Raw genomic sequence first — 23,562 nt, 5'->3', positions numbered from 1 at the left:
TTTAGATCAAAACCCCTTGGATAGAACCTCTCTACTCTTAAATCATACCTACAATGGATTCTCTTTCACACCTATCAAAATGTTGATAAAAAACCACCCTTATATTGGCTTTTGGGGAGTCAAATGAATTCATTTAAAAGGTTTATTTTTTAAATATCTTGTACTTATTATAAGTTTTATAAATGGTATATATAATTTTTAATTTATCTAATTAAAGTAATATATTAATTTTTTATTTCTCATGAATGTAGGTTTTTAGAAAATTAGAAAACTAGAGAAAAAAATTATAAAAAATATCTTTTCCCTAGGTATTGATGTCCTCATTTCAACACAAAAAGAAGAATTTAATTCAAATGCATAAAAAAGAAATTATGTATTACAACATACACCTCTATCCAATTTACAATTACTATGACTTAAAATAATATATGTAATAAAAGATTTTAAAAAAATATCCATCCACTAGATATTGTTGTGACAAATCTATATTTTAAAATTTAAAATTTCTTTCTTGCTATAAAAAATGTTATGTACTGCAACATAAATGTCACTTCTGAAATATTGATTACTATAAATATTAAGTTATTAAAAGTTACATAACAATATTGACAATTCATTTTTAATTATTAAAAAAAAATTAGAGTATATATGAAAAATATCACAAATCAATAGTTTACTTCATCTTCAAATTCTTAATGGTTTAGATACTATTAGTGTTAGAAAGAAAATATCTAGTGTAAAATATTGATTTTAGTGTCAAGTTTGGCCAAAAAGTGTAGTAAAATATTATGGGATCACCCTTCTTCATTTAAACAATTACTATCTTCTTCTTCAGACGAATATCTCCATTAAAAAATAAATTCTTCTTACATTTGTCTTTGTCATTTATTCTATTATTTCTTTTATTCCATCTATGATTATCTCTTCCATTGCTATCATCATCATCTCATCTACCATAATCTTCACTAAAAGTACATATAGTATAATAATAACCAGTTCTTCCACAAATTGAAACACCTGAAGGGTACCTTACCTAAGTATTTGTTGGATCTTTTCTTCAGTTTTCTCAAAAAGTTGTCTTCTATCTCATCCATGTCAATGCTTTCTTCAAGTTCATTCAATCTTCTTAGTAGTTTTGAATGATGCTTCTTTCTTCACTTTGCATAAATTATCTAGTTCTGTAATCTCAAAGGCAGATTGTGAGCCATAGAGCTGATCCAAGGAATACTTATCCATATGAATTTCTTCAATCAAATACTTCTTAGATTTTTAGCATTTAGGAAATACCAACCTCACTTTCCTCACATCTTAACTTTCTTCTAATTTATCACCTATACCGTTAATTGAACCCCGAATCTCATTTACTTTGTAGATAGATTTCAATGCTCTCATCATTAGACATCTCCAAGTCTAAAATTTATTCTTCAAATTTGTTAACTTAGCTTTCTTTTTCTTCTGGTCACCTTCATATGCACTACTTAGCTTCTCCTAGGTCTCTTTAGTAGACTTCAACCCCATAACTGTTTAAAATATAAAATCACTTAAATAACTAATATTTACAACTTTATCCTATTGGTAATTTGGAGGAATTGATTATGTGTTGCATTGATGTTTTGTCATTGATGTCAACACTAGTTTCTTTGTTGTCTACCTCCTTCCAGTAGAGTGGTTGGATTATGATATTTATCTAGAGACCATCTCCAGTATTATCTGATTTGGTCTAGTTTGTGGTACTGGCTTGGATTGGTTATTCATGTGTTCCTAATGTGTATCAAATTCAGTTGGTTAAGGATTTGATGATCTGGATGCTATTATTTGTTCTAGTAAGCCTTTTGGTCACCAGTAAGGGTTTTACCGACAATACTTTAATGAAGATCTTTTGATGAATCCGATAAGTGGTGTTGGTGCAACTTCTAGAAGGTTATAAAGATGCTAATGGTTATCTTCTTAGTGTTCTAGTTATTCATGGTGTTTCATTTTTCTTATGGCGACCTATTTTAGGTCTAGTGGTTATTCTGCTAGGTTATGGACTGGTTTATGTAACGTTTTGGTTGATGCTCCTAATACTTTATCATTTGGATTTATTGTTTGGATCATTTTGCTTTGGCCTTAGGCCGACTTGGTTTATCATTGGTTTGCGGGATTACGTAATGGATGTAGGATTATGTAATTGATCTATTGTATTACCTTTTAGGTGGCTGACCTAATTGTTTAGGTCCAAGGTTGGTATAAATATGATGTAAGATCTCTTTGTATATCACAGATAACATAAGAGTGGGATATAGGATTATTTGTGTGTGAATAATGTTGTAATCATATGTAGAGGTTTTGGTCGATCATAGGTGATCTAATTGGGTTTGTAAAAAGAGGTTTAAGACCTCTGAGATTGAGCTTAACTGAAACTGTATTGAGACATAGGAGATGTTATTCTTGCAGTTCACTCATCTCTTCGGATTGTAGTATGAATTTCTTTGTAGTCAACGAGGCTCCTTTCATGATTATAAGTGTGATATAGGAAGTCTGTCTTCCTACATGTGTAGGCCCTCTTATTGTAATCACGTACTTGTTTTAGAAGTATTATTTGATTATGAGTAGGCTTCACACCATGGTTTTTCCCTTTATCGGGTTTTCCACGTACAGATCTTCATGTTATGTGTTATAGATGGTTGGTTAATTATTCTATATTTTATGTTTATGCTTAAATGTAACATCTGCTATTTTGGTATTTGGTTTATGCATTTTGGTAGAAGGTTTTATGAGCTTAAAGTTTTATAATTTGTTGACTACTGATTTACCCCCCTCCTATCAGTTGTCCACTGATTATGTAATAACCCACCATAATTAACTCAATGAAATTGACCATTTTTTTATTTTTTTTGTGTTTAATTTTAATCATTATGTTTGATTCAATCGCATACTCTAGGCATCCATCCATTTGGATTAGGCATTCATCCATCCGGGATGAGCATCTAACCATACGGGTTAGGCATTTGTCCATACGACATATAAGATTTCATCTATCCAATACAGGATAGGGATCTACCCATACGGGGTAGGCATCTATCCAATCGGGATAGGAGGTTCTCTGGCCAGAGACTTAGACTCATCAGGACCATTCGGGTCTTGAGCCACTCACTAAGTACTACACTCTTCGAATAGAAGTGCACTGAGGTCGCCGTACTTAGGAGTAATTAAATAACATAATACAAGCTTGAATTCCGCCTCAAAATTTGGCTTAAAGCCTTAGGAAGTCAAATGAATCCATACAGGATTCCTTCCGAGTATGCATTGAATTACATTTTCCAATTTAATTATCTTATCTTTCAAATTAGGATTCTTACTCAATCCTTCTTTTACCAAGCCTAGACCCCACCCACGAATGCCTGAGTACGAGGGACAACTCCGTCCCAAGATTGCCTACATACTCGCTTCAGCACGGGATCAAGGCGTAAAGTATGTAGTTCTATTTTCTATTCTATGGTTTGATGTAAACTAATTAGTGGGTACGTAACCCTTTCTAGGGTCAATGTCCCAGACAGTTTCTTTGTGGTTGCTACCCATGATGGTAGCACTTGAAAAAAGGCTCAAGATGGCCTATTATTTGTGGCCTAACACCTACATCCTAACACCTATCATGAGCGTCACCCTTGACCAAATTGTCAATCACAATTATCTCTTCAAGATTAAAATCAATTTCATAAAAGCATTTTACTTAACCAACCCTAAAGGGGGTTTACTATGGTTTATCTCAACGAATGAAAAATCATTTAAAAATTATCTTATTAGATTATCGATCCAAGAGGGATTACCCACCCCTTGGATTTCAACTTCCAAGTGTCCCTTATTACTCCCTGATGATTTATAGGGACGATGCCACATACGTCGTTGATGTAGCTTTATTAGGCGTTAAGTGCAGTAGTTCAACATGACGGCATTACCCATAAGTGTGACCCAGAGGCACTGTATATACCAAACGCTGCTAGGTTTTGGTTTTCCAACTTCCTTTATTTAATTTTTCTAACTTAAAACATCATGCTTGGAAAATAATTATGAATTGAGCGTGTATAATTAGACATTGCAAAGCTCAATTGATTGAAATAACTACTAGATGAATTACATGGAATAAAAACCATAAAAAAAATTGAAATATAACTTTACATAATAATGCTAATTATGAAACTTGGATATTAAACGTGAAGCTTGCATGGAGATGGAAACGCCAATAAATGTAATCAATGTAAAGCAATTTGCATGAGGCGAAGGTAGTGTAAGTTACATGCAAGGATATTGCTTATAAAGCCATTAATCCCAAAATTGAATTTAGCTTCGAATCATTCAATATGGATTAATTGTCAAGTGGATCAAAAAAAGATCTAATTATAAAATATGGTATAATTTAATTTACAATTTATAAATTGCTAAAACTAACTATAAATAATTTTTTTAAATCTAAATTTAAATTTTTTATTAAATTAAAATTTATATAAAAAAAAGAAAAGGGAATTTAACATTTAACATTTACTATAATTTTTAAAATTTCAAATGGCATTTAACAAAAGGGAGAAGTGGGAGTGGGACCCCGCGGGTCCCATCACCACTACGAGTACTACGGAAGTAGGCCCGCAGTGGTAAGGGGGCCCTGTGGTCCCCTCCACTACGTTGTGGCCACTACCGCGATAGTGACCACAGGGGAAGTGGAGGGTACCACTTCCCCGATGGTTACTAACTGCCTCCACTAGCCTGCATGCCACCCAACATTCATAACTCCGAAAGACATGATTAAATTTAAAAATCACTTGCAACATTAAAAGTTATTTCGTATATATATATATATAGTTACATTCCCAAATTTCATAAAAGAGGAGTAAATAAACAAGTATGTGTATAAAAGAATATTATTGTAAGAGAGAATAACATATTAAATTCTAGGGATGGAAGTGTAACAGAGAAATAAAATAAATAGAGAATAATTTGCTCCCGATTATCAAGAAGTAGGTAGGTGTTTATACTGAGAATACAAGCTCACATAGAGGGATTTTATTCTATTTCTCAACCAATATCCAGAGAGGGGGATAGAGAGTTTATTTCCAGTTTTCACAAGAAGATTATTTATTTCCAATATTCATAGGAAGATTGTTTATTTCTAGATTTCACAGGGAGAGAGTTTACTCAACTAATATTCAAAGAGAATCAACTAATATTTACAGAGAAATTTCATTCAACTCATTTTAGAGAGAGATTTTATTTAACTAATATCTCAGAAAGAATTATTTAACTAAAAATCACAGAGAGATTTTAAAATACTCACAGAGATTTAAAACAATCACAAAGAGATTTAAAAATAATCACAAAGAGATTAAAGAATGAGATTCAGATTTCCATTTGAAGAACCAGAGAAATGAATTAGAGGGAAGAAATAAAGATTCAAATCACACAGGAAGAATTTTAATCTCAGAAAGAGAGATTTTAAACAAATAAAAGAATATGATTTTCTTTTGCTAAAATCTTTGGAAAAAAGAAAAAAAAACAAAAAGCAAGATCATGTGCATATTTTCTTAAGGGAAATAAAATAAATAAATAACTATCTTTTACAAGCACTATAGGAAAGCATTATCATTATTATTTATCCCCAAATAAAATATTTAAAATCTAATAAAAGAATTTCTTTATATAAAGGAAGATCTATAACTATTTTTTTTGAAAATACAAATTCCTCATAAGTGAATGTGAAATAACATGGAGAGAACCTGGTTTATCGAGCTTGATGTTGAATCCACTAGTTATCCTTTTGATCCTTCCTTGCAACTTGAGAGAAATCCTTCAAACAACAACTTAAAAATTCCTGCAATGAAAATGAGACTAACAAAGAGAATCCTACTTCTAAACTTGGGAAATTTTTCTTCAAAACATAATCAACTCCCTTCTTTGAAACTTGCATATAATTTTATAAGAAAATTCCCTCCATTCCACTATCTAGAAAATTTAATTAAAAAGTAGATTATTTCCCAATTTTGGACTTCATGCAAATTGATTAGACTTAGTGGGGGAGTTACAGGCAAGGTGGTGGAGAATCCTCTAGAAGCTTCTTATTCTTCCTACAACATGTGCCATAATTGGATGTGGAAAAATAAATAAATAAAAATAATGTATATTTTCCATGTGTGTGTGTGTGTGTGTATTATTATTTTCATTCTTTTTATAACATTTATTCAATCATTCAAATAGCTTATCCAAACATATAATATAATTGTATTTTAAATCCAAAAGTGATAAAGGAGGGTTGTGACAGGTTATCCTAAAAATTGGTATCAGAGTTTGGTCCTCTTTTGCAGTATCTTAACCGCTTGAGGAAGATCCTATGGCAACTAATAATTCAACTACATCTATTTTCCAGAGAGAAATCCTTAATCTTGATTTGATAAATTACAGAGTATAAAAGATTTGGATGGAGACTCATTTGAGATGTATTGGGAAATAAATTTGGGAGATCACAGAGAAAGGCTATATTCCTCATAATCTGGCATCTGACAATCCTCCTCTAGCAAGCCTGGATAAGGACATTGAAAATGATTGTAGAGATAGAGAAGCACTCTTGAGCGCACTATCTGATCCGTAAATTATGGGATTAACTGATTAATCTAGTATGAAGGCTATATGGGATAAGTTGGAAGCTTTTAATGAAGGTGCCACTACTGTTGAAATTGGTAAACTCTTTATTACTGGGTAAGGTATGAGATCCTAAAGATGGAAGAAGATGAAAGGATTACATCTTTCATGGAAAGAGTTAATTAAATTGTTATGGGAATTTAGTGCTGTGGTGGATCTCTGAGTGAATATGAGATTGTTTCTAAAGTTTTGAGAGCTTTGCCACTAGCTAAAAAGATGAAGGATACTGCAATTAATGAGCTGAGAACAATGGCTAACACTTATGTTAACCAAGATACTTTGGTTGGAAAATTGTCTTCTTTTGAGCTTGAATAATTTTGTCCTCAAGGAGCAGCAAAGACTGAATATGCTTTTCATACACCTACATCATCAACCGGCAAGAGGGATTGGAAATATTTATATGCGAAGCAACTGGATGAAGTGAAGAGAGAAGATGAAGAGTTTGAGCAACTAGAAGTCCTATTTGATAGAAGAGTACCTAAAGGTCTTGCTCAAAGTAAGTATGAAGGAAAATCACCTTTTAAATGTTTCGCATGTAATAAGAGAGGTCATTTTGCATCTAGATGTCTTGAGAGGAATTCAAGATTTGAAGAGAGAGCTAGAAGATATTTTAGGCCTAACCATGATTATTAGAACAAACATAAGTATAGGAGAAACAAAGACAAATAATGTTACTATGCGGATGAGGAAGGTGTAATGTATTCTGATGATGAACCAACACAAGATTTGGCTAGTGGATCCGATAGTGGTAAGGAATGGGTATTTTTGGCTATTAAGGAAGATGCTTCGATACCTGATATTCAAAATGAGGAAAAGGTCCTTGCTGCTAAAATTGAAGACCATGATGAATGGGTGATAGATAGTGGTTGATCACACCATATGACTGGAGATAAAAGGAAGTTTTTACCTTTGCAAGAATTTGATGGTGGACTAGTTAGATTTGGAGATGACAAACCATGCATGATCAAAGGAAGAGGAACTATATCATTGGATGGTAAGAATAATACTAATAGTGTTTATTATGTTGAAGGTTTAAGGCATAATTTTTTGAGTTTAGGACAGTTGGTGGATAAGGGATTTCAATTACAGTTAAATGATGAAAAATGCAAAATCATTAACAGATCCGGATTGGAGATTGCAACCGGTACACAGACTAAAGGTAACATCTTTCATTTGAACTCCGGTGAGAAGATATGTTTGATTGCACAAATTGATGAGAGTTGGCTATGGTATAATAGGTTGTATCATGTGAATTATGATTGCAATGTAAAAATCAGTTCAACTAAGGCTATTAGACATATACCTAGGATTGTGAAGCCCTATAATTTGGTATGTAAGGAATGTCAATTGGGAAAGTGGGTCAGAACTTATTTTAAGAGTATTCAAGATAAATCTAATGATGTTCTTGATCTTATTCATATTGATTTATGTGTTCTTTCTATAATAAAGAGTTTTTACGGTGATAGATATTTTATGCTAATCATTGATGACCATTCTAGAATGATGTGGGTTACTTTTCTAATGGATAAATGTAAATCTTTTGAAAAGTTTAAAATCTTTAAAGCTAAAGTTGAGATAGAGACAAGGTTGAAGATTAAATGCTTAAGGTCAGATCAGGGTGGTGAATTCCCATCTGATGAATTTAATAGTTATTGTGAGAGGAATGGGATCAGGAAATAGTTATCTGTCCCCTGGACACCTCAGCAGAATGGTGTTGTTGAAAGAAAGAATATAACTATCTTGGATGTGGCTAGAACTATGATGATGGAAGATAATTTGACTCATATCTATTGGAGAGAAGATGTGAACACGACGGTATACACATTCAACATAGTACATATCAACAGAGACACCAATTAGACACCTTATGAGTTATGGTTTGGTCATACACCTTCAATTAAGTATTTCAGAATCCTTGGTAGTAAATGCTATATCAAAAGAGATGATTCCATTAGAAAGTTTAATCCTAGATGTGATGAAGGGATATTACTTGGTTATTCTAATGAAAGAAAAGTATATAGATGTTATAACAAGAGATTGTAGAGAATTGTGGAAAGCGCTAATGCCAAGGTGGATGAGTTGTACAAAGGTCAAATCAAAACTTATGAAAGAGAACCATAAGTGGAGATGATCATAACTGAACCAGTAGCACCTATACCAAAATAAAATTTTGAACTAGTTACTCTAACACTATCAGAAAACTCAACAGTGACTGAAGATCATAGCAAGGAAATAGAAAGTTAGAAGACTCCTGGGTATGTAAGGTTAAATCATTCAGAAGATTAGATCATTGGAGACAAGACCAAAGGAGTAATGACAAGAAGAAGGTTGGGAAATGATGAGGTATGATTAATTTCTCAAGTTGAACTGACATCAGTTATTGAAGTTTGCAAAGATTAATGTTGGATGAAAGCTATGGAAGAGGAATTAGATCAAATTGAAAAGAACAACACATGGACTTTAGTTCCCCAACCTAAAAATAAAAGTGTTATTGGAACTAAATGGGTTTTTAGGAACAAATTGAATGAGAATGGACAAGTTGTGAAGAATAAGGCTAGATGGGTATTTAAAGGACATTCTCAGAAGGAAGGAATTGATTATGATGAAACTTTTGCTTCGGTAGCTAGGATTGAAGCTGTGAGATTATTTCTTGCTTATGTTTCCCATTAGAAATACAAGGTTTATAAGATGGATGTTATATGTGCATTTTTTAGTAGATATCTTCAAGAGGAAGTTTATATTCAACAACTTGATGTTTTTTCACTTTCAGATGATAAAAATATGGTTTGCAGGTTAACGAAAGTGTTATATGGATTGAAACAAGTCCCTAGAGCTTGGTATGCTAGATTGGACAAATATCTTTTGAAGCTTGGTTTCATTAAAGGTAACGATGACAGTAACTTAAATTATAAAGTCACTGATGATGACATATTGATTGTTGAAGTATTTGTTGATGATATCATTTTTGGAGGCGAGAATAAATTTTGTATGGAATTCTCTTAAAATATGAAGAATGAATTTGAGATGTCTATGATTGGTGAGATGAAATTTTTCTTAGGTTTGCAAATTAGTCAGAATGATAAAGGTATTTTCATCTATGAAACTAAGTATGCTAGAGAGCTGTTGAAGAAATTTGGTATGGAAAATTCTAAACTGGTTAGTACCCCTATTGTTACAAGTGAGAAATTGACAAAGAAAGATTTATCATCTTTATTTAATCCTACAAGGTACAAATCTATGATTGGAGGTTTGTTATATCTGACTCAGACTAGACGAGATATAATGAACATTGTTTGTATTGTCTCAAGATATCAGAGTGATCCTAGAGAGAATCATGAGTGTTGGGTGAAAAGGAATTTCATGTACTTGCAAGGAACAACTGAAGCAATCATATACTTATTTATCTACTACTAAAGCTGAGTATGTTGCTGCTGCTACTAACTATACATAGGTTTTATGGATGAAGCAAATGTTGAAGGATATAAGGGTTGATTGCAATGAACCGGTAGTTATTCACTATGATAACTTTGCTACTATTGATATATCAAATAATCCAGTATTTCATTATAAGACTAAGCACATTTCTATCAAGTATAATTTTCAAAAGGAGAAGGTGGAAGCAAATGAAGTCAGACTAGTATATGTGAACACTAAACAATAGATTGCAGATATCTTCACTAAACCTTTGCCTAAGGAATCATTTGAGTACTTCAGAGATAGATTGAGAGTTTCTGCCCCTCTAGTAGAGACTTGAGTGAAGTTGATTGGCATCAGTCAGATATGCATTTATCAGTGCTATCATTCATTCTGGATTGATGTGTTGATTCTACTACTCAAGGGGGGTAGACAACTATGTGGTTCAAAGGTTTTATGATTTTTCTTTGATGTTTATGTCATATTTTTGGGATTGATGTCAAAGGGGGAGAGATATATGTGAAAAACAAAGCTTTATAGTGATATCATTCTCAGGGGGAGTTGGTTTTTGGTTCAGAACTTCATTGTTATATCATCTTAGAGAGTTTGTTGGATGTCTTCCATTGGGGGAGACCTATTTGCCATTTTCTTGGCACTTGGATGTTTTTCACATCTAGTGTTGCCATCAATGTCAAAGGGGAAGATTGTTGGAAATTTGGAGGATTTGATTATGTGTTTTATTGATGTTTTGTCATTGATGTCAACACTAGTTGTTTTGTTGTCTACCGACTTCCAGTAGAGTGGTTGGATTATGATATTGATCTGGAGACCATCTCCGATTTTCTCCTATTCTTGTTCGGCTTGTGGTATTGTCTTGGATTGGTTATTCATGTGTTTCTGATGCGTATCACATTCAGTTGGTTCATGATTTGATGATCTGGATGCTGTCATTTGTTCTAGTAAGCCTTTTGGTCATCGGTAAGGATTTTACCGACAGTGTTTTGATGAAGATCTTTTGATGAATCCGATAAGTGGTGTTGGTGTGGCTTCAAGAAGGTTATATCAGGATGCTAATGGTTATCTTGCTTGTGTTCCAGTTGTTCTTGGTGTTTCATTTGGCTTATGGCAACCTATTTTAGGTCTGGTGGTTATTCTAATAGTTTATGGATTGGTTTGTGTAATGTGTTGGTTGATGCTCCTGATACTTTATTGGTTGGATTTATTGTTTGGATCATTTTGTTTTGATCTTACATTGACTTGGTTTATCATTGGTTTGTGGGATTATGCAATAGATCTAAGATTATTCAATTGATCTATTGTATTACCTTTTAGGTGGCCGACCTAATTGTTTAGGTCTGAGGTTGGTATAAATATGATGTAAGATCTCTTTGTATATATCACAAATAACATGGGAGTGGGATATAGGATTATCTGTGTGTGAGTAATGTTGTAATAATATGTATAGGTTTTGGTCAATCATAGGTGATCTAATTGGGTTTGTAAAAGAGGTTTAAGACCTTCCAAATTAGAGCTTAACCAAAATTGTACTTAGGCATAGGAGATGCTATTCTTGCAGTTCACTCATCTTTCCGGATTGTAGTCTGTATTTCTTTGTAGTCAGTGAGGTTTCTTTTGTGATGAGAAGTATGCTCTAGGTAGTGTGCCTTCCTGATTGTGCAGGCCCTCTTATTGTAATCACATACTTGCTACAGAAGTATTGTCTAACTATGAGTAGGCTTACCACCATGGTTTTTCCCTTTACCGGGTTTTCCACATACAAATATTGATGTTATGTGTTATAGATGGTTGGTTAATTATTTTGTATTTTATGTTTATGCTTAACTATTACATTTTCTATTCTGGTATTTGGTTTATGCATTCTGGTAGAAGGTTTTGTGAGCTTAAAGTTTTATAATCTGTTGAAAACTAATTCACCCCCCTTCTCAGTTGTCCATCGGTTATCCTAACAATTGGTATTATAGCCTGGTCCTCTTTTGCAGTATCTTAACTGCTTGAGGAAGATCCTATGGCAAATAGTAATTCAACTACATCTATTTTCCAAAGAGAAATCCCTAAGATTGATTCGACAAACTACAAAGTATAGAAGATTCAGATGGAGACTCATTTGAGATGTATTGGGAAAGGAATTTGGGAGATCACGGAGAAAGGATATACTCCTCATAATCTAGCATTTGGCAATCCTCCTCTAGAAATCCTAGATAAGGACATTTAAAATTATTGTAGAGATAGAGAAGGACTCTTGAGCACACTATCTGATTAGCAAATTATGGGATTAACTAACTGATCTAATGCAAAGGCTATATGGGATAAGTTGGAAGCTTTGAATTAAGGTGACCCTACTGTTAAAATTGGTAAACTTGATGTTATCGGGTAAGGTATGAGAACCTAAATATGAAAGAATATGAAAGGATTACTACTTTCATGGAAAGAGTTAATGAAATTGTTATGGGAATTCAATGCTATAGTGGATCTCTGAGTGAAGATGAGATTATAGTTTTGAGAGCTTTTCCACCTGCTTACAAGGTGAAGGCTACTACAATTAATGATATGAGAACAATGGCTAACACTTATGTTAACTAGGATATTTTGGTTGGAAAATTATCTGCTTTTGAGCTTGAAGAATTTCATCCTCAAGGAGCTGCAAAGACTTGTTGGTCTCAATTTCTAATTACTTTGTTTCCTCTCTAAGATCTCAAGCCTCTGCTCAGACAAGGAGAGAAAAACAAGAATAGAAACACAAGACAAAAATTAACAAGGCTTACAAAGAAACCTTCTACACTTCAATCTTAACAAAGCTTAGGCAGGTATACCCTTTTGTGATTATTTGCTCATAATTTCAATAGGTGATTTACAGAAAACCAATGCAAATTTCTGGAAACCTTATCACTTTAAATGCAATCAAATATAAATGAAAGATTCATTTTTATCATAATGGATCACCAAGAATGTCAGAAACTTTAACAAGCCATACCAGTACCTTATTCAGGCCTCAGAGTCATCTAAAATCAAGTAACAATTTGACAGTGGAAATTCACATACATATCATCACATCGATTTATTGAATCTATATATGCCTAACATATATAAACTCTCGACCTATGCTAGACCCAGTCATCAAATTCATGCAGAGTTACTGATTATCAACCAGAAGGAATTAATTATATTTAATTTCCCTACTTGAGGAAAAAACCTAAGAAATTATCATAGTTTGCCTTGAAAATCATTCAACTAAACAATCCTAGATCATTTAATCAAAATGATAACCAGCATACAGATAGCAAGACAACATAGATCTGAGCTCAAAATTGTTCTGATTCTATATTAATATTCTCTTGTCAAAGTTTTACAAAGATACAAAATGATCCTCTAAAATGCCAAAATAAAATCCTGTTCATATTTTGTCAGAGCTTCAGTACAAAATTCTTGTGATTCCCTTCTAGGTAGTCTTGATATCTATTTATAGAAAATAGGATGTGACAAGCTTTGAACTTCCCTAGAAAATATTCCCATCCTAACCATAATTCCCCCAAAAAGTTATATCAATTACCAAATTTCATAGAAGTAGGAGTGCAATTGATTCTGAAAAGTATTCCTCTGCAATAGGTTAGTTATCCAGCTGGTAAAAGGCCAACTAACTTTTCAAAATCTGCAAATCAAGTTGCCGGTGAGATACCATATGTCGGGGTGTTAGTGGGATCTTCCTGTGATTTTGTTTATTTCACAACATATTTTCTTTCCCATAGTTTGAATGTATCATCATCAGGCCAAGAGAAACTAATAATTTTCTTCTTTAGCTTGTTCAAACTTTTCCATGTTTTCCTTAACTGTTTAACTTCTGTAGACGTCTAAAAATGGTCAACGCTTGCGGAATCATACTTTAACATTTGCGCATTGCCTTATTTTAGGGTTTTTGTGTCACATTAACATTTCTCCTATGTCACGCACTTGGTCTTTATCATTTGCGAGCATCGAGTCCTTCTTCTGCTTTCTTCAGTTGTCTCGCTTTCGAATTTGGTCTTGTCGATAACAATCTTCAATCATTAATTTTGGTCAATCTTATCCTGTCGCATCAATGTGCATGCTCATTTGTCATCATTTTGGATATCGTCAATCCTAATTTGTCGCATCAATGTGCATGCTCATTTGTCATCATTTTGGACATCGTCAATCCTAATTAGGGTTTTGTCCTCTTATCAATCTTGTCATTTTGCGATTGATTTGTCATCGATCGTTGTCCTCTTTTCAATCTTGTCGACTTTTGATCGATTTGTCATCAATCATTGTTATTTTCAATCTTGTCATTTTGAGATCGATTTGTCATCGATCCTCATCCTTGGCAATCTCGTCAATTTTGTGATCGATTTGTCATCGATCCTTGTCCTCTTCAATCATGTCAATTGGCGCATATCAATTTGGTCTCTTTATCAATATTGGTCAATTTGTCAACCAATTTCAATTGTTTATCAATCAAATCATTTATCAAGTCAGAATCATGATTAAATCGAATCCACATCAATTATCTTTTGTCAAGACCTAATCTTCTAAGGTTTTATGATTTATTCATTTAATCTTGTTTGTCATTTTCCCTCTAGGTTAAATAATTTATTTATTTATCATAAGTAATCTTGTCACAATTAAATATTTATTTAATTGGCTAATTAATTCCCCCTCTTTTTGTGAATTAATTAATGAATGAAAAATTATTAATTAATTCACCTAATTTTCTAATTTCATCAATTTCTAATTTCCTAATTTCCAAGTCATCATTCCTAATTTCCTCATTTTCTAATTTTCCTAATTCCTAATTTCCTCATTTTCTAATTTCCTAATTTCAATTTCCACCTAATTAATTTTACTCTAGTTCTCCCTATTTTTGTGCTTCGGTGGAAGCATGAATTTCTCATGCGTCATACTTTTGGCATAGCAAGATGTCATAAGCTTCTAGTCTTCTAACCTTTGCATTGGCAATATGTCATAATTCATGACATAGAAGGTGTCATAACCTTCTTCTTTCCACTCAATTGTGCCATTTTTGAAATGAATTGCCTCTAATTTCAATTTAATGCTAATCTTGTCTTTTCACCAATTTGTTTATAAATTGGATGAGTTTTTTCAATCAAGGTCCCTGATCCCTGGTCGAATCAATCACACTTCGAGTATTCTTGTGCTATCATCTTGTCTACTTGCTTTCATATTAGGTTTATGCACTTGAAGGTGAGATCCACAAAACAAAGCAATTTGAAGGAGAAAGAAGGACAATGGAGCCACATGAAGAAGACATCTACATTTGGTTTGCTTAGTTTTCAATCTTGAATGTCTTGTTTTTCATATATCTCTATTGAATGTAATTAGGATTTATCATTGCAATTTAGTTTTCATGATTGAGCTAGGCTAATGTTTATATTGTTTTGATGATTTCCAGATTCCTATCTACAACTTCCTTTTCCAAAAAGCCAAAATGTGATTTAATTTTTTTGTTCTCTTCAATTGTTTGAATGAATAAAGAAGTATCATCTATATTTATGATGTTATTTATTTTCTGAGACAGCTTATGACCTAACTTGCCAAACCATACTTCTTTATCTTTCAATTTACTGATACTAATTCATAAGTAGGTTTTATAGTGACATCAACACCTACTTCTTCCTGGGACAAAGAATATATAGACTCTAAATCAGCCTCTCTAGCAATCCATTTATCCAAAATTGGCTCCAAAATATCCTTATCTTATTTCAAAGAACCCAAAAGAGTCAATATTATTTTCATATTAATATAAACAATTGTTGATCCAATAGTATCAGGAAATTTCAAAATAGTACCCCTGATCTTCTCCTCATATTTGCTTGCAAAAATTCCCTGAGCCTGTTTCAATTTCTTCATCTTATCTTGGATGCTCTTAGCTGATTGGAAACCAAGAGTCATGGGAGAAGGAGGGAATTCAATTATTGGGTTGGAAGGAGGGGGCTTAGTTGGAGAAGAATCAATCATCAATTGGGAAGACTCACCCCTTTGATGTTGTCCTTCTAATTTATTCTTCAGCTCTGCAACAGTGTTATCCTTACAGTCTATCTCAAGCTTTAAGAACCACCTCTAATTTAACATAGAGACCATCTTTCTCCTTGGCCTCTTTTTCAGCCACTGCCATGCCGAATTTAGTCGACTCTAAGGTCATGCTAGCAGCTTCTACTACCCCTGTGTCTCTGACTCTTTTCACAATCATGCCTCCTGAATAGTCAAATTATGAGGAATATTTCCTTCTTTTATTTTCTTCCCTCTTTAGTGATCACATAACAAGGGCTGCATGGTCATTACTATAATTTATTCCCTCTAAAGTCTTGGTCTCCTTCCTTACTACATCAAAAACCATTGCATGAGCTATGTCCCATTCTGGGAGAATTAGCACTCCCACATCTGCAATCAATTTTCTCCCTTGCTCAAGGGTAATTGCTTCAATCTCTTTCAACATTTCCTTCTTTATTTTTGCTTAAACAACAGATGTATCCATATGGGGTTGTTCAACTTTCCCCTTTTCACATCTTTCTTTAAACTGCCCTGTATGCCTTCGCCAAACAAATTGCAAAAATGCTCCTATCTTTACAAAACTGTTATCAACCAAAAATTCATCACTGGCTTGCTTAATGACAAGATCTAGTTCTCTAGCTACAAATTCTTCAACAGTTAGGTCCATCTTGGCACTTGCTGGCTCTTCCGACATCCCTTCTTGCAATTCTCCATATGTGAATAAAATCTCCCCTAGACTTCCTACTTGTATTAATTGCTCAACAACTTCTTGTTCATCACCTATATGTAATAGGGATTGAGAAGGAGAATATAAGGATTCGCTTGTATGTGTCTCCTTTCTCAGCCTCTGCCTCTTTGGGGAAGCTTGTGACTCAAGAGCATCCTACATTGGCCTTTTTCCTTTTCAAGTGGAAGGCTCATCTTTCCTTGGCATCATGACATTATATCTCGACTACTTATACATCACATATTCAGCAGGGGGAACAACCTTAGTAAAAATAGGCTTACTTAAAACAAGCTTAGCTTTCTCAGGATCTTCCTTTATTACAACATCCTTTTTCTCATTTAGATTTTGCATTGCATCTTCAAAATAATCTATCAAAAATTTAATCTTCTCCTTAAAGGGGTGAAAGCTTCTCAAGGGATCATAATTCTTGTCAAAATATTGGACAAAATCAAGGGTCTTCTTGTATACCAACCATTTTTCCTTTCTTACTTCCTACTCAGCCAAATAGAATTCATTTCTTATTAAATCTTTAGGGAAATGAAATTGATGAACTTTGCCTCCACACTTGACTTTCTTCCTAAACATGCCATTGAAGAAGTCTTCAGGATCTGCAAACCTAGCAACTACCATTGATAAACTGAATGACTAAAGGAACTTCTCAAAATGTAACCAACCACCTTTGGTGACTACAAACTGATGTGTCATGGTGACTATATTGGACAAATATCTTTTGAAGCTTGGTTTCACTAAAGGTAATACTGATAGTAACTTATATTATAAAATCACTGATGATGACATATTGATTGTTGAAGTATTTGTTGATGATATTATTTTTGAAGGTGAGGATAAATTTTGTATGGAATTCTCTAAAAATATGAAGAATGAATTTGAGATGTCTATGATTAGGGAGATTAAATTTTTCTTAGGTTTGCAGATTACTCGGAATAATAAAGGAATTTTCATCTGTCAAACTAAGTATGCTAGAGAGTTGTCGAATAAATTTGGTATGGAAAATTATAAACCGGTTGGTACCCCTATGGTTACAAGTGAGAAATTGACAAAGAAATATGTATCAGCTCTGTTTAATCCTACAAGGTACAAATCTATGATTAGACGTTTGTTATATCTGACTCAGACTAGACCAGATATAATGAATACTATTTGTATTGCATCAAGATATCAGAGTGATCCTAGAGAGAATCATGAGTGTGCGGTGAAAAGGATTTTCAGGTATTTGCAAGGAACAATTGAAGCAATCATGTACTTCTTTATCTACTGCTGAAGCTAAGTATGCTGTTGTTGCTACTAACTATACATAATTTTTATGGATGAAGAAAATGTTGAAGGATATAAGGGTTGATTGTAATGAACTGGTAGTTATTCACTGCGATAACTCTGTTGCTATTGATATATCAAATACTCTAGTATTTAATTATAAGACTAAACATATTTCTATCAAGTATAATTTTCTAAAGGATAAGTTGGAAGAAAATAAAGTCAGACTAGTATATGTGAACAATAAATAGCAAATTGCAGATATCTTCAGTAAACCATTGCCTAAGGAATCATTTGAGTACTTCAGAGACAGATAGGATTTTTTGCCCCTCCCGTAGAGACTTGAGTGATGTTGATTGGCATCAGTCTGATATGCATTTATCAGTGCTATCATTCATTCTAGATTGATGTGTTGATGCTACTACTCAAGGGGAGTAGTCAGCTATGTGGTTCAGAGGTTTTATGATTTTTCTTTGATGTTTATCTCATATTTCTTGGATTGATGTCAAAGGGGGAGAGATATATGTGAAAAACAAAGGTTTATAGTGATATCATTCTCAGGCAAAGTTTGGTTTTTGGTATAGAACTTCATTTTCATATCATTTTAGAGAGTTTGTTGGATGTCTTCCATTTGGGGAGACCTGTTTGGCATTTTCTTGGCACTTGGATGTTTTCACATCTAGTGTTGCCATAAATTCCAAAGGGGGAGATTGTTGGCAATTTGGAGGAATTTATTATGTGTTGCATTGATGTTTTTTCACGAATGTCAACACTAGTTGTTATGTTGTCTACCAACTTCCGGTAGAGTGGTTGTATTGTGATACTGATGTGGAGACCATCTCCGATTTTCTTCGATTTGGTCCGACTTGTGGTATTGTCTTGGATTGGTTATTCATGTGTTCCTGATGTGTATCACATTCAATTGGTTCATTATTTGATGATTTGGATGTTGTCATTTGTTCAAGTAAGCCTTTTGGTCATCGGTAATGGTTTTACCGACAGTGCTTTGATAAAGATCTTTTGATGAATCTGATAAGTGGTGTTGGTGTAGCTTCTAGAAGGTTATCAGGATGCTAATGGTTATCTTGTTTTTGTTCTAGTTGTTCGTGGTGTTTCATTTTTCTTATAGAGACCTATTTTAGGTCTAGTGGTTATTCTGCTAGGTTATGGATTGGGTTGTGTAACGTGTTGGTTGATTCTTCTGATACTTTATCAGTTGGATTTATTGTTTGGATCATTTTATTTCGGTCTTAGGCTGACTTGGTTTATCATTGGTTTGCAGGATTACGTAACGGATCTAGGATTATGTAACTGATCTATTGCATTACCTTTTAGGTGGTCGGCCTAATTATTTAGGTCCGAGTTTGGTATAAATATGATGTAAGGTCTCTTTGTATATCAGAGATAACATAGGAGTGGGATATAGGATTATCTGTGTGTGAATAATGTTGTAATTATATGTAGAGATTTTGGTCGATCATAGGTGATCTAATTGGATTTGTAAAAGAGGTTTAAGACCTCCAGTATTGAGCTTAACCAGAACTATACTCAAGCATAGGAAATACTATTCTTGCAGTTCACTCATCTTTCTGGATTGTAGTCTAGATTTCTTTGTAGTTAGTGAGGCTCCTTTTGTGATGAGAAGTGTGCCTTCCTGCATGTGCATGCCCCTCTTATTGTAATCACATACTTGCTCTAGAATTATTATCTGGTTGTGGGTAGGTTTCCCACCATTTTTTTTTCCTTTACCGAGTTTTCCACGTACAAATCTTGGTGTTATGTGTTATGGATGGTTGGTTAATTATTTTATAATTTATGTTTATGCTTAATTGTTACATTTTCTATTCTTGTATTTGGTTTATGCAATCTAGTAGAAGATTTTGTAAGCTTAAAGTTTTATAATCTATTGACAATTGATTCACCCCCCTTCTTAGTTGTCCACCGGTTATCCTAACATATCCTTCACATTGTTCTGATGTGTCATAATCCCATTCAGAGTTTGAGGACCATTTGACAAAGTAGTATAGCCATTTAGGATACTCTCCCATATTCTACTTGGAAGAGATTCTAAATGACATGTTATCCTTTTCTTCCAAAATGAGTATTTTGTGCCATTGAACTTCAATTCTTTGTAATTAACTTCTTGCACCTTTTTAGATCTTCCTCAAGTGGTTAAGCTTCTCTAGGAGTAGCTAGGATTTGATACTAATTATTAAACATACCACATGACTAAGAGGGGGGTGGAATTAGTCTCGACCTCAAAATATTTTATTTTTTATTTATTAAACTTTGAATCACATTTAACTTATTACTACAATTATTAAAGATGAAAGCACAAAGAACACCAATCATGCATGAACACCATATTTATGTAGAAAATCCTAAATAGGGAAAAACCATGGTAAGAACCACACTCACAAAATGAATAATTGATTACAATGTTTAGGGTCAAGGCCAAGGAGATCATTGCCCCTAAAGGGACCTACAGGACTTAGGTACACAACCTTAGGGAAAGATACAAAGGGTTGCACAAACTACTTGAAGGAATATACCTTCTTTTGATAGGAGTAGAGGATTAATGAATTTAAATGAACAAGATCTCCTGATCATAAAATTCTCATTGAACCACTATGTCATATTATCATGGAAAACACATCTGACATCAATCTCTCTCACAATATTATCATGCAAAAGATATGATCATCAAAGCTCTTCACAAATTATCTTTCACGCTTCTACTACAACAAATATGATTGTGCATCATTCACATCCACTTCACATTAATTCCGACATATTCCATGCTCAAATCATACATCCACACTCTTATATATAAAAGATTATTCATTGAAACCCTAGTTGAGGGTTGACCATAGACAAAATAAATAATATTACATAAATTCAGCCACACATAGTTATAACATACATTGTGGTCCACCTTAGGATATAAATGGGACCCAAACACATCATAATATATCCTTCCCAAATGATTCCAAAAGAACCAAACATACTAACACATCCTCCAAAGTCGTTATTAAAATAAATAATATAGATAAACAATGTTGCATGCTAACCAATCAACACAAAAGCATCCTCAAATGCACAAAACAATGTGGATACACACACACATGACCATAGTGAGACCCATATCAACCTCCAAAGTCAGCCACCAAAGAATATACAACCCAAAAAGATATGATCAAGATAGGATTCACCACCTTAATCAATTGGAAACCAAGCTAGCTAATAGCACTCAACTTAGAACAACATAAATTTAGTTACCAATCAAACTATCACTTGAAAAATAAACTAGAACATTGCACAAACCAAACAAACATGTCCTCTAAGCCGCAATACTTGAATCCACAAGCTAGATAATTGCCACACATTCTCTGGACCAGATTTGACACACCCCACTACCAAAAATCATAACAACTAACTCTACCATATAAGCAATATAGGACTTATAAACTTGATTGTACAATTTACATAGATCATAAACCTTATATCTAGAACCACACTCCATAATCTTCACATACTAGAGGAATGCAAAGCATTCTTTCACTAGGACATTAAAAACTTTTTCATGTATAGAAATTGTTTCCTACATATTGAATCTTCCACTACACCAACCTTTATAAAACACCTCATCCTTACTCAACATCACTACCAAACCATACAACAACATTAGAACACTCACTTCTAGACCATCTACAACACATAGTGATATCAATGACAACACCAGCTAGGTTGACATTGATTGCAACAAAACACAAAAACTTTGATGTCAAACATTTCTTAGAGCAACATAAGCTATTATTAACAAAAATTAATAAAATAAAAAAAGAACCTAAGTTTAGCTTAAGTGGATAAAGTTATTAAAGGACCTAATTAATGAAATAATTAGATGGTTTTATAATTACTCCAACAACCCCCTTTAAAGGTAAATATCTCATATTAATGCAAAATGTATGCATGAATGGGTCCCAACAACAAATACCTAATAAGGTACCCATGTATAAACCAATGTAACTTTCACAAATAGAGAAAAACACAATTGGAGAAACTACTCTGTAAAAGAGAGAAAATATAATAAATGCACTAGTGAAAGAAGGAAAGGAGGACTCATTGTCAGCCCCCAAGGACTATTTCTATCATAATATTACAATTAATGTCCCACCCATACGAGAGGAAATGAAGATACAAATCTTCCTAATGAGGAAGTAGCTCTTCAATCAATGATAAGAGCCTAAAGACAGAACATGATCTAATGCCTACAAACAATGTCTCACCTTAGCAACAAAAAAACCACTAGAGATATGATAAGCAACTCCCATTAACACAAAAAGTAGAAATCCAAATCCTATCTATGTGGACCTCTAGAAACTTCTTGTGTGTCATCAAGTCCTTTGATGATAAAGATGTCACAAACCAATTAGGTACATGCACAATCAATGTAGTAGGTGACAAATTAGGACTCTAAAAACCTAATGAATAAAAATCTCCATGGGTGATAAATATGAGATAAAATTACTAATATGGATATCAAAAAAGAGGAGATGAATATCATGTTTATAGCTCTCTAGATCTACAATACAAGGTTGCGCAAGCAATGATGATATGTTTGTAAGATACAGATTCCAAGTAGCTATATCTAGAAGATCAATGTCCTACTCTACTAAATCAATGGAGGTCATCCATATGTCCATGCCTACATCAAAAGATGAAGATTATAGAGATGAGATCTCAATTTGAGGATTAGGAACACAAAGATAGGCCTTTGATCCATCAGAACATGCAATACTTGTGATATACTTAAGTTCCTCTAAAGTATTGTTATGAAAGGATATGTTATTTATATGTGCAAGGGGAAGAAGACAATTGGCTACAAGATCTTTTAGGAATAGAGAGATATGAGAGTCTCCATGCATCTCACAAAGTTTTGTCCAAAATGCATGGGGAAACTCAAGTTTTGACATACCACACTAGTGTCATGATCAACACTAAAAAAAAAATCACTCCTACAGCATGGTCTATGATATTACCCCAAGTTGATATACCTCCTTATGTGACTAGTTCAAGTACGAGTCCATAGAAATAATGAAAAATATCTAGCCACTTGAGATGTGTCAAGATGCCCTTTCAATAAAAATCATAATTGCCCTTAGATAGGCTAATAATAGAAGGATGGACATAAAAACCCATTATGCCTCCTCAAATGAAATTATCAACCACCTAAAATATCAACACATGCAAAGGATACCAAATATATCCTTCAACAAACAAATCCATTCCAAGTGTCAAAACATCCAAGTAATCGACTAGATAGTTTTATAATATAAATAAAAACAATATAAAATTGGGAAAAAATATAGAAAAAATAGTAGTAGATCTAGATAGAGGACACCACTAACTTTCCAACAATATGTGGTTTTCAAAAA

This window comes from Cryptomeria japonica, chromosome 10, assembly GCF_030272615.1.
Source record: "Cryptomeria japonica chromosome 10, Sugi_1.0, whole genome shotgun sequence".
NCBI classification, from domain to species: Eukaryota; Viridiplantae; Streptophyta; class Pinopsida; order Cupressales; family Cupressaceae; genus Cryptomeria; species Cryptomeria japonica.
The sequence above is the reverse complement of the archived record's forward strand: the minus strand, read 5'-3'. Positions refer to the sequence as shown.